This window comes from Palaemon carinicauda, chromosome 43 (assembly GCF_036898095.1).
Source record: "Palaemon carinicauda isolate YSFRI2023 chromosome 43, ASM3689809v2, whole genome shotgun sequence".
Classification (NCBI taxonomy): Eukaryota; Metazoa; Arthropoda; class Malacostraca; order Decapoda; family Palaemonidae; genus Palaemon; species Palaemon carinicauda.
In genome coordinates, this window is record NC_090767.1 from 53,310,630 (window position 1) to 53,322,751 (window position 12,122).

The 12,122-nt window shown below is 40.2% G+C and overlaps 1 long non-coding RNA gene across 2 annotated transcripts in view; it reads left to right on the forward strand.

Moving 5' to 3' along the window:
* The window catches only part of LOC137633385 (uncharacterized), a 233,424-nt gene that overhangs the window by 69,513 nt on the left and 151,789 nt on the right, over window positions 1-12,122 (forward strand). Inside the window, exon 1 of one of the 2 annotated variants that reach the window (XR_011042184.1) lies at window positions 2,715-2,821. The exons of the other annotated variant lie outside the window; for it this stretch is intronic. This is a non-coding gene — a long non-coding RNA (uncharacterized lncRNA). Of the gene's footprint in view, window positions 1-2,714; window positions 2,822-12,122 lie in introns of those variants that run through there. 2 annotated transcript variants of the gene reach the window in all.

A 12,122-nucleotide genomic window follows, 5' to 3' on the forward strand; every position in this document is an offset into this window, starting at 1 on the left:
ACATAAACCTTTTCACCACGTTAAGGAACCCAAATTGTGTACAGTTTATATATGTGTATATATATATATATATATATATATATATATATATATATATATATATATATATATATATATATATATATATATACGGTGGAACCTCTACACACGAACGTATCTACATCCGAATTTTCCAACATCCGAAGTAAAATTCGAGCAAATTTTTGACTCTACACCCGAATTTTATTTCGACACACGAAGTAAACATTACGCCATTGAGCGTCGAGTGCTCAGTTCTCTATCTTGTGTGTATCGTGTGGTTGTCGTCTGTTTGGTCTGTTATAACAGTGCTTATTTTCTTCTTTTTCTCACATTTCCTTTTTGATTTTACCTATAATCATAGTGCCTAAGAAGCTAAGTTTCAGTACAGGAAGAAGGCAATTCTTTCATTAGAATTGAAGCAAGAAATTATAGAAAAACATGAGAGCAGTGTGCATGTGAGTGATACTGTATGGCTAAACAATATGGCCGGAATAGGCCTATTATCTCGAGGATCATCAAGCTGAGGGCAGCCATTAAAGCGAATAACCATCGAAGTGGATCACCATTATTACAAGACATCTTAGCAATACCCTGGAAGAGATAGAACGCCTTTTGTTGATAGGGATAAAGGACGAAGAGATTGTTGGCAACGATCATTTGTGAGAAGGGCCAGCGTGATGAACAGAGAGAAAGAAAAAAGTGAAGCAAAGAAAACCATGATAGCATTAACAAGCTCTTTTAAATAACATTTCTCTCTTTTTCTGTTTCTCTCTAAACATAGCATTAACATGTTCTTTAAATAAAATATCTCTCTCTCTCTCTCTCTCTCTCTCTCTCTCTCTCTCTCTCTCTCTCTCTTCTTCGCTGTTATAGTGTTAGATACGTCTATTATTTTTTTCCGAGAGAGAGAGAGATTAAACAAAAATGTGTTTAGAGTACATATGATTTTTAACAGCGTCAACGAGTTGAAAAAACAATTAAATGTAACTAAGAAAGTAATAACAGCTAATCTGAATTCCTTTATTAACTAAAACAGGAATTGCTACGCAGTAAGAGAGACGGTCGGGGAAGAGGTAGAGATGGTGACTTCGATAACATACCGTAACTCGTCACTGAAAGTGATGAAATTAAAAAATCAAAAGAAAAAAGATGTAAAAAAATATGAAATATAAAAATAAAAAAAAAAATAAATAAGCTAAGTTAGATTAAAATTTCCGTAGTGTAAGTTACGGTATGTTATCGTACTCACCATCTCTACCTCCTCGCCGATCGTGTCTCCTCGTGCGTGTGTGTGTTTGCGCATACGCGCAGGAGTGTGTTTGTATCAATATTTGTTTTAGTTAATAAGGGAATTCAGATTCGCTGATATTGTTTTTTAGTTACATTTAACTGTCTTTCAACTCGTTAACGCTGTTAAAAAATCATATGTACACAACACATTTTTGTTTAATCTCTCATTTTTGTTTAATCTCTCTCTCTCTCTCTCTCTCTCTCTCTCTCTGTCTCTCTCTCTCTCTCTCTCTCTCTCTCTCTGTCTCTCTCTCTCTCTCTCTCTCTCTCTCTCTCTCTCTCTCTCTCTCTCTCTCTCCTCTCTCTCTCTCTCTCTCTCTCTCTCTCTCAGAAAAAAAATAATAGACGTCTCTAACACTAACAGTGAAGAAGAACAAGAGAGAGAGAGAGAGAGAGAGTATTTATTTAAAGGACATGTTAACACCATGTCTACCTTCTCGCCGATCGTCCGTCTCCGGCGTAGCAAATCCTACACCTGCGTTGGCCTGTCTCTAAGGTAAAGTGGCAATAAAACACATTTTTTATTTATTATTTCTTTATGATTATCTTTTTTACATGCTTCTTACATATTATGCAGTAATGTTATTGTTATGTGTAATTATGTGTAGCCATTTATTAAGAATTTATTATGGGTTTTTAGGCTGAGGAACGAATTAAATGAATTACCATGTATTCTTATGGGAAAATTCGTTTCTACATCCGAACATTTTCTACATCCGAAGTTGGTTCTGGAACGGATTAAATTCGTATGTAGAGGTACCACTGTATATATATATATATATATATATATATATATATATATATATATATATATATATATATATATATATGGTACATAGGCAATGATCATCTACTTAGCTCAACCACATAACAATTACAACCTTCAAATTAATAGAAGAAGAAGAAGAAGAAGAAGAAGGAGGGGGAGGAGGAGGAAGAGATATAATGTAAACAAACAATGTAGAGGACATCACTTGGGGTCACTTTGATGTCAGATGGGAGACGAAGGTGACTAAAACACATCAAGGGAAAGTGACTGGAAGCTTTCATGGTTTTGGGGAGAGAGAGAGAGAGAGAGAGAGAGAGAGAGAGAGAGAGAGAGTACTAAGAACTCTCTTACCGGTGTGGCAATCGTTATCATCATTACCACTATGTGTGATATACGCGAAATACTATCATTAATCAATTAGCATTACTGGTGGGTTAATCAAATAGTTTCACTTTTTCCGTTCATTCCTGTTAATTCTCTTTTATACTAATAAAAACAACGTTGACTTACCAATAGAAGACGCTGTTGTATCAATAGAAGACTCTGATGTTACACTTGATTGTCCTTGGCTCTCTTCGTTTAGAGTCCTTGTCTAGTGACGTCATCCAAAACAAATTGTCTGAGTGAACGTTCTTAAATTAGTTCCTCAGACGTTTCAAAAGTTTTATTTATATTAAGTGTGCGATTATTTTAATCGGTTTAGTGAAGTGAATTTATCTAAGAGACTTCATTCATTCATTGGTGAGTAGTTTTGGGATATATTTGAATATGTAAAATGTGTTAAAACAATGTTTTTGGATGTATATGTGATGTGGGCTTTCTTAGGATAGCCTACAATGTTACTGGAAATGGTTTAGGCTACAGAATAATTCCATATATAAACTTTACTTGTTTTAACAAAGAATTAGATCATGACCACTTAATTAAATTGGTTTTGTTCCTTAGTCTTCCAGTTGAACTTTGTTTTCTGGCCTAAGCGAGTTTTGAAATGAAACAAAAACAAGATTTTATCAATGTTAGGTCAACTCCTCTCCGGATGAGCCCTAGGTTGTAATACAATACAAATTTACCCACTAGGTTAGGTTAGGAAGGAAAGAGTTATTATAATGTTTGGTTTTGCTTGCTAGGATAAGTGTTAAGCGTTGAAAGGACAATGGCTGAAGGATTAGTTCCAGTAATTATCTCCTTGAAAAAGGATTCAATGAAAATGTATCCCTGTTTTTATTGTTTCGTTATTTGGGTAAACTTTTTAGTTAGGAATATTTAATTTTAAGGCAAATTAATTGCTTGTGCCCAAATAATAATAATAATAATAATAATAATAATAATAATAATAATAATAATTATGATAATAATAATGATAATAATAATAATGATTGATGATGATGATAATGATAATGATTATTATGTGATATATAATGAATATGATTAATAATAATAATTGATAAATTTAATAATAATAATTGATAAATTTAATAATAATAATTGATAAATATAATGATAATAATAATAATAATGATAATTAATGATAAAGATAAATTATAATAATATTGAAAATATTAATAGAAATAAGTTAATAATAATTATTAATAATTTTTTTAATATTGATAAATAACAGCAATTAGTATTTAATAATAATAATCAATAATTAATAGCAATGATGAATAATGATGATTAGTAATTAATAATAATTATTAATTAATAATGAAGATTTGTAAATAATAATAATTATAGTTATAATAGATGATGATAATTAGTAATATTAATTAATAATTATTAATGATAATTAGTAACAATTAGTAAATAGTAATAATAATAATAATTAGTAATTAGTAATAATAATAATCGTGATTAATAATAATAATAATAATAATAATTAGTGATTAATAATTAGTTATTAATAATTAGTTATTAATAATAAAAATAATAATTAGTACAGTAATAATAATGATAATAATAATAATAATAATAATAATAATAATAATAATAATAATAATTAGTAATTAAAAACTGATTAGTAATTAATAATAATAATTGATAATGATAATTAGTAAATGATAGTAATAATTGATTATTAATACATTAATAGCTACTGTAATTAATAATAATAATAGTTTTAAACACAAGACTTACCCGGTAGTTATATATATAGCTTACGTCCCTGACGTCAACGGCAGAAAATTCGAAACTTGCGCCAACCGCCAGTTGGATAGCCAGGTGTACCACCCCTGCACCCTAGCGAGGTACCTAGGAACCATTCCAGTGACCCTCATGCATTCCCTGCCGTCCTCCTAGTCCTAGACCTCTTCCAAGCTCCCCAACCCCTGGGAGAAGGAATGTCGAAAGGAGACGAGAGGCTTTATCAAACGAGCAGAAGTCCCCTCGAACGTAGCTGTGGGCGCCTCCCAGGACGTTCGCCCTCACCATCGGAAAGGTGAGGTTAAGTGTTTTTCGTTGTCTTTGGATGACCCCTTACCTAAAAGAGGCTGGAAGCTCGCTTCCAGACCTCTTAAGAGTTCCTACGATACGGCCTATCGACGTCCTGCTAGTTCAAAACCTGGATGCAGTCACTGGTATTCTCCAGAGCCTTTTGAAAGCCCCCGACCAAACGTCCTTTTAGAACGCTGGACATTTCCAAGGATCCTTCTGTGCACTCAGGACCAGGCTTTACCTCATTCCAAGCTCCCGAGCAGCCTTCAGACTGGATTTCGCCTTCTAGGCGCTCTGTTCCATTTAGCGGTGAGGAGAACGTTATGACTGCATCACCGTTTTCACAACGTTCGGATCCTAACTTTGTAATTCTTCAAGACATGCAAAGCAGGCTCTTGTCCTTTATGCAATCATACCAGCGCAGCGACAAATCTCATATCAGCGGTCGTGATCGGAGTAGCGAACCAGGACGCGTTTCCGAGCGCCCTCGTAATCGGGGATCAAAGCTTCCTGCTAGCCGCTACTAACGGCCTTAAGGAAGTGATCGTGATCGTTCTCCTAAGTCCGCAGTCCACGGTTCTTTTATTGAACGCGCTCGAGACTGTGTGCCCGTGCGTTCTTCTAAGAAAGACGTCGGACATCCTATTAAACAGGTTATTGAACGTCCTTGCGAACGGGTTACCGATCGTCCTGTTATTCAGCCTTATGTTAGTTCTTTGAATAAGTCTTTCAAACGTCCTTTGACTCAGGGTCCTGGACTTCCTACTGAACAGGCTGCCGATCCTCCTTTGGTTCAGGCTGCCGAATGTCCTTGCAAACAGGCTACCGAACGTCCTTTTAAACAGGCTGCCAAACGTCCTATCATTCAGGAAGTTTCTCTCTCCGCCAATTATTTTAGTGAGCGTCCTTCAGGTCGCATTTCCGGGAAGATTACAGTTGAACGAGTCGCTGAACAACGAGCAGTTCGTAGCACCGATCGCTTGTCAGCAGTTGACGGCAAGCGTGTTTCTGAATATGATCCTGAACGTCTTATCCCTTGTCATATTTCGGATGTTAGTTTGGATTACGATGAGGAGGCTTATTCTTTTCAAGACATTGATGCGGTTCATGTAAAGGAACTTCTAGTCTCCGATCGAGCTGATCGCGAGCGTTCGGATGAGCCGCACGCGACTCTGCTGCCTGTTACTGTTCACAATGAGCCTATTTCTATAGCGGTTGGCACTCAGGATTTTTCTGAAATTGATACTGCTCTTAACCCTACTGCTCCCGGAGGAACGTCGCTAGAGAAGGAAGTAGAAGCCCAGCTTTCTCCTTTGGAGTTTGATGACGTTTCAGAAGACGAGGACTCTGTTTCTTTCCGTCATTCTGCCGATCTTAAAAAACTTAAGAGTTTTTACGGAAGAGTATTCGGACTTTTTTGTGCCTATAGCTCCGCGCTCTCCCCCGTCTGAGTTTACTCTAGGCAAAGCCAATAAGAGAGCCCGCTTTACTAAGATGGTACTGTCGCATTCGTCCAAGAGAGCTCTTAAATTAATGGGTGACTGGTTACAGTCTAAGAAGGCCTTAGGAAAGACTTCTTTTTCCTTTCCTCCAGCTAGACTGGCTTCGAGGTCGAGTATCTGGTACGAGACGGGAGAAGTTCTCGGCTTTAGGATTCCTGCCTCTGCCCAGGGGGATTTCTCAAGCCTCGTAGACGCTTTTCGTCGGTCGGCCATGAGAAAGACCAAAATTTTTTGGTCCACTTCAGAAATGGACCACCACCTCAAAGGAATTTTTGGGCCTTTGAAATTTTTAACTTCCTAGACTGGACACTGGGGGCCTTGGGTAAAAAAGTTGACTTTTAAAGAGGGGGATACCTCTGCCCTGGTCCATTTGATGTCGTGCATGGACAAAGCCTTGAGGGATGGCTCTAATGAACTTGCAGCTCTTTTTTCCGCAGGCATCCTTAAGAAAAGAGATCAACTATGCTCTTTTCTTTCGCCGGGGATGACTGACTTCCAGAAGTCCGAACTCTTATATGCTTCTCTTTCTCCATTACTGTTTCCACAAGAACTTATCAGGGAGATCTCTTCAGCTTTAGCTCAGAAGGCTACTCAGGATCTTGTCTCCAAGACTGCTAAAAAGGCTTTGCCACCCTCTTTTACCAGCTGCAAGCCTAAGGAAGATTCTTTTCCCAAGTTTTCCCAGCCCTTTCGAGGAAGATCTTCCAACAGGGGTAGCTCCAGACCTGATGCTAGAAGGAGTAAGAGAAGAGGTTTCAGGGCAGGGCGAAGCAGAGTCTGACTGCTTTCGCCTTCAGGCAGTGGGTGCCAGACTACTCAAATTCTGGCAAGCGTGGGAGAAGAGAGGGGCAGACCAATGGTCTATTCAGATCTTGAGGGAGAGTTATAAGATCCCCTTTCTAGGGAGCCCTCCCCTGGTCTTAGTTCCCGTGGATCTCTCTCCCAGATACAGAGAGGAGGCAAAGAGACAAGCTCTTGCAAACCAAGTGTCTCTTATGTTAGAAAAGGGGGCCATAGAGAAGGTTCAGGATATCCGTTCACCTGGTTTCTACAAACGGCTATTCCTGGTACCCAAGAACTCGGGGGGGGGGGGGGGGTGGCGTCCAGTTCTGGACGTGAGTGCGCTGAACAGGTTCATCATCAAAACGAAGTTCACCATGGAAACTTCGAAGTCAGTACTAGCAGCAGTAAGGAGGGACGACTGGCTGGTCTCATTAGACCTTCGGGACGCCTACTTCCACATCCCCATCCATCCGAGCTTCAGACCCTACCTCAGGTTCGTTTTTATGGGAGACGTCTTCCAATTCACAGCCCTATGCTTCGGCCTTTGCACAGCACCTCAGATCTTTACGAAGCTCATGCTGAATGTAGCAAAGATCCTTCATTCAAGGGGCATAAGAGCCTCCCTGTATCTCGACGATTGGCTTCTCAGAGCGCACTCTTACGATCACTGCCTGAAGGATCTTCAGACAACCTTGGACATTGTGAAAGAACTGGGTCTCCTTGTAAACAAGGAAAATTCTCTCTTGGTTCCATCTCAAGAGATTTTATATTTGGGGATGACGATACGGAGTCAGATTTTTCGGGCTTTTCCGTCTCCCTTAAGGATAGAGCAAGCCAAGTTGAAACTAAGATCGTTTCAAAGCAAGAAAGTTTGCTCAGCAAGGAAATGGATGAGTCTGATAGGAACCCGCTCCTCCTTGGAGCAATTCGCCCCACTGGGAACACTGAATCTTCGTCCTCTCCAGTTCCATCTCAACAGCCATTGGGACAAGGAGAGGGACTTGGAATCGATGTCCATTCCAATCACGAACCCCATCAAAGTCTGCCTTCGGTGGTGGGAGGAACCAGACAAGTTCCAGGAAGGTCTCGACTTGTCAATAAAAAGCCCAGACCTTGTGTTATGCTCCGACGCCTCGGACACAGGATGGGGAGCAACCCTAGACAAGTTAGAAGTCTCGGGTCTATGGGCAGAGCCCCAGAAATCCTTGCATATCAACCACAAGGAGTTGTTGGCAGTTCTTTTAGCTCTCAAAAGTTTCGAGGCTTTAGTCACCAACAAATTAGTTCAGGTCAATGCGAACAACACGACAGCATTGGCATACATCTCAAAGCAAGGGGGAATACACTCGATATCTCTGTACGAGACTTCAAAGAATCTCCTGATGTGGGCAAGAGAGAGGAATGTTATACTTCTCACGCGATTCATTCAAGGGGAGAAAAACGTTATGGCAGACAGTCTCAGCAGACGGAATCAGATCCTTCCAACAGAGTGGACCCTCAACCTTCATGTGTGCAAGAGCCTGTGGCGTCTTTGGGGTCGCCCTTGCATAGACCTTTTCGGAACCTCGAAGACGAAGAGGTTAAAGGTGTATTTCTCCCTTGTTGGGATCCCGAAGCAGTCCACGTAGACGCTTTTCTATTGTACTGGTCCAATCTAGATCTCTACACCTTCCCACCTTACAAGATCCAGTACAGAGTAATACAGATATTTGTGACATCCAGAGGAACCAGGATGACCCTAGTGCCTCCCCCTTTGGCCGTCAAGAGAATGGTTCACAGAGGTACTGGAATGGGTGATAGACACCCCAAGAATTCTTCCTCTAAGAGCAGATCTACTCAGACAACCCAACTTGGAAAGATTGCATCAAAATCTCCACGCTCTTCAGCTGACTGCCTTCAGACTATGGAGAGACTCGCTAGATCTAGAGGATTTTTGAAGGAGGCAGCTCAAGCTATTGCGAAAGCAAGAAGGACTTCAACCAACAAGGTCTATCAATCTAAGTGGAAGGTTTTCAGAGAGTGTTGTAGAGTCAACTCTCTTTACTCATCCAGTACCTCTGTAGCTCAAATTGCGGATTTCCTGCTATATCTTCGAAGGAAGTGCAATTTCTCCTCCTCTACTATTAAAAGCTATAGGAGTATGTTAGCTACTGTGTTTAGGCATAGAAACATTGACACCTCTGGCAATAAGGATCTGCAAGAGCTTCTCAAGTCTTTCGAGACTTCAAAACGACGGAACCAAGATTCTCCAGCCTGGAATCTGGATATTGTTTTGAAGTATCTCATGAGCGACAGGTTTGAGCCGCTGGGTTCAACTGCCTTGAAAGACCTCACTATGAAGACTTTATTTTTGGTCAGTCTTGCGACAGCCAAAAGAGTGAGCGAGATTCATGCGTTGAGCAAAAACGTTGGATTTCGTAATGGTAAAGCTGTCTGTTCCTTGCAGTTAGGCTTTCTTGCCAAAAACGAACGCCCTTCTCATCCTTGGCCCAAAGCATTCGAGATTCCAAATCTTACGGATCTGGTTGGAGATGAGGTAGAAAGAGTCTTATGCCCAGTTAGAGCTCTGAGATGCTACTTGGAGAGAACAAAAGACTTACGAGGCAAGTCTGAATCTTTGTGGTGTTCAGTCAAGAAGCCCTCTTTACAGATGTCTAAAAATGCCTTGTCATATTTTGTCAGGCTTTTAATTAAGGAAGCTCATATTCATTGTAATGAATCAGACCTTGGACTTTTAAAGGTCAAGTCTCATGAAGTCAGACCAGTGGCAACGTCGGCAGCATTCAGGCAGAACAGATCTCTACAAAGCATAATGGACACGACCTTCTGGAGGAGCAAATCCGTGTTTGCGTCGTATTATTTGAAAGGTGTTCAGACTTGTTATGAGGACTGTTTCACTCTGGGTCCATTCATAGCAGCGAGTGCAATAGTGGGTGAAGGATCCACCACTATGTTCCCATAATCCCAATAACCTTTTCTTCCCTTGGTACTTTTAATTGTTTTTTATGGTTGTTTGTGGAGATTGTGTCAGTCTTCCACAATCATTGATTTTGTCAGGTGGTCATGTTTGTTCCTTGAGAGCACCCAGAATTGGTTATTGGAGGAGGTTCTGTCATGATGAGGTTTTGACACCGGGTTGACAGTCCCTTTGAGATCTTCAGCCCCCTGGGAGGATCGCTGGATCTCATAAGGCTAGCAGACATAATGAGGCAGAGTATCATTGAAGTCAGCTTCCTTATCAGGTACGAATCCTTAAGTTTTGTTTTAATTAACTCTTAAGTAGAATTCCAGATATGCTAGCTGTCTCTAACCCTCCACCAAAGGTGTTAACTAGCTATATGTATAACTACCGGGTAAGTCTTGTGTTTAAAAATAATATTTTCATTAATAAAATAAATTTTTGAACATACTTACCCGGTAGTTATATATAATTTTAGTTCCACCCTCCTCCCCTCTAGAGACTAGAGGCATGGAATATATGAGGGTCACTGGAATGGTTCCCACGTACCTCGCTAGGGTGCAGGGGTGGTACACCTGGCTATCCAACTGGCGGTTGGCGCGAGTTTCGAATTTTCTGCCGTTGACGTCGGGGACGTAAGCTATATATATAACTACCGGGTAAGTATGTTCAAAAATTTATTTTATTAATGAAAATATCATTTTACAACAGACTCTGGTCTTTCCACATAACAATAGCCAAGGTTGACATAGTAAACTAAATAGGCTTTAGTCTCTAAACCTAATCTTACTTGGCTCTGCTGAGAAAAAGGGAGGTAGGTGCACAATAACCTTTGGCTTTTGTCATGATAATGTGACTTGGTTTCTAAATTTATTTCCTTATTAAGAAAGTCTGGTGCTTAAACCTCATTGCTCGTACGCAAAGACAAATTCTCGCCGTTTGGAACTTGGCTGTTGGAATTTATAGAGATATGTCGTTAGTTACTGACCGATGATGGGGAAGCAACTGAGTAGCCATTTTGTTTTCAGCCACCAGAGAGCACAGACTAATTCCCGGCATTTTCATTTAGCTCCTATAATTTTTGGTTTTCTTTTATATGAGAGTTTTGTAATGTTTGTGTGGAAGATGTAATATATGCGGATTCCTTCTCAATTATGATAGCTGTGTGATAGTTATCTGCTGATAATCTGGTTCTGTTCTTTTGGATGGCTTTACTTTTGCGATCTCTTTCCTTGCTATGATGGTGATGATGTCAATTTCACTGAGGAAAATTGATTTTCCTTAGGCACTGTTGGAAGAACAAGTTCCTACATCTGTCTTCCTGTACCAGGATGACCCTGAGAAGGAGAAATTCAAGTTTGTCCTTTTCCCTTGTGACTTCTTCACTTCTGAATGATAGAAAGGGTATTGCATCACTTACTGTTTCTCTCCCTGTACTGTAATTTTGAGTAGCTTTTATGGACGGTACTCCATTCACTGTCCTTCCTTTCCTCTTCCTGAGTATGCTAATACTTCAAGCATTAGAATAGAGAGATGTGGTTAATCCTAAGAGTACAGTTTATTTGTTCCTGGTCCTTTGATTGGAGAGATGGATTCAGCCTGTGCTGGAGTCTGTCATTAAAGTTGGATAGCAAGGGCTTATCCACTTATAAATCTTTCACTTTTGATTTTGCTGCTATTGTGTACAAGGACAGACAGCGCTTGTCAAATGTTTTGATTATCTTTCTCTTTTCATAGAATGGAAGCAAGGAGTTCACGTTTGCTTGAGGAAGGATCAGCTGTAGATCCACATATCCTCTGTGCTTCTTGTAGGAGGCATGACTGTTTGCAGGCATCCCCATGTGCTGAGTGTAGGTCATGGCCTCTTGTGCAGTGGCAGGCGTACTTCCTGAAGGGGAAGAAGAGAGCAAAGTGTTTGACGGGTTCAGACTGGGTAACGCCCAAGAAGACACTGGGGAATTCTATAACTTCTGCTCTCTCTTTGAGGTGTTCGACTACTGCTGCTGCCAGTGTGCATTCGCCCCTGTATCAATCCCTTAGGAATATGTTACAGGTGCTTGGAGTCATCAGAGCTACATCATTTAGCTTCTCTGGTTTCGCTGGTGCGTGGGGAATTCATAGCGTTTGCCGCACTCCTCCATGAAATACTCTTTGCCTTTGACTGTGCATGATGATGAGTTTAACCTAAGGAAGTCTTTGGCTGCCATAAGTCTTTCAGGTTGATCCTCCATGACTTTGTTGAGGGAGTTGGTAGCTAAGGCTACTGCTTCCCTGGTTGCCCATGGGCAATTGCAAGTCTGTCAAATATCCCCAACAACATCAGTGGTGAAGGGCATGGTGGTTCGCCTTTAAGCCTAAGAAGGTGAGT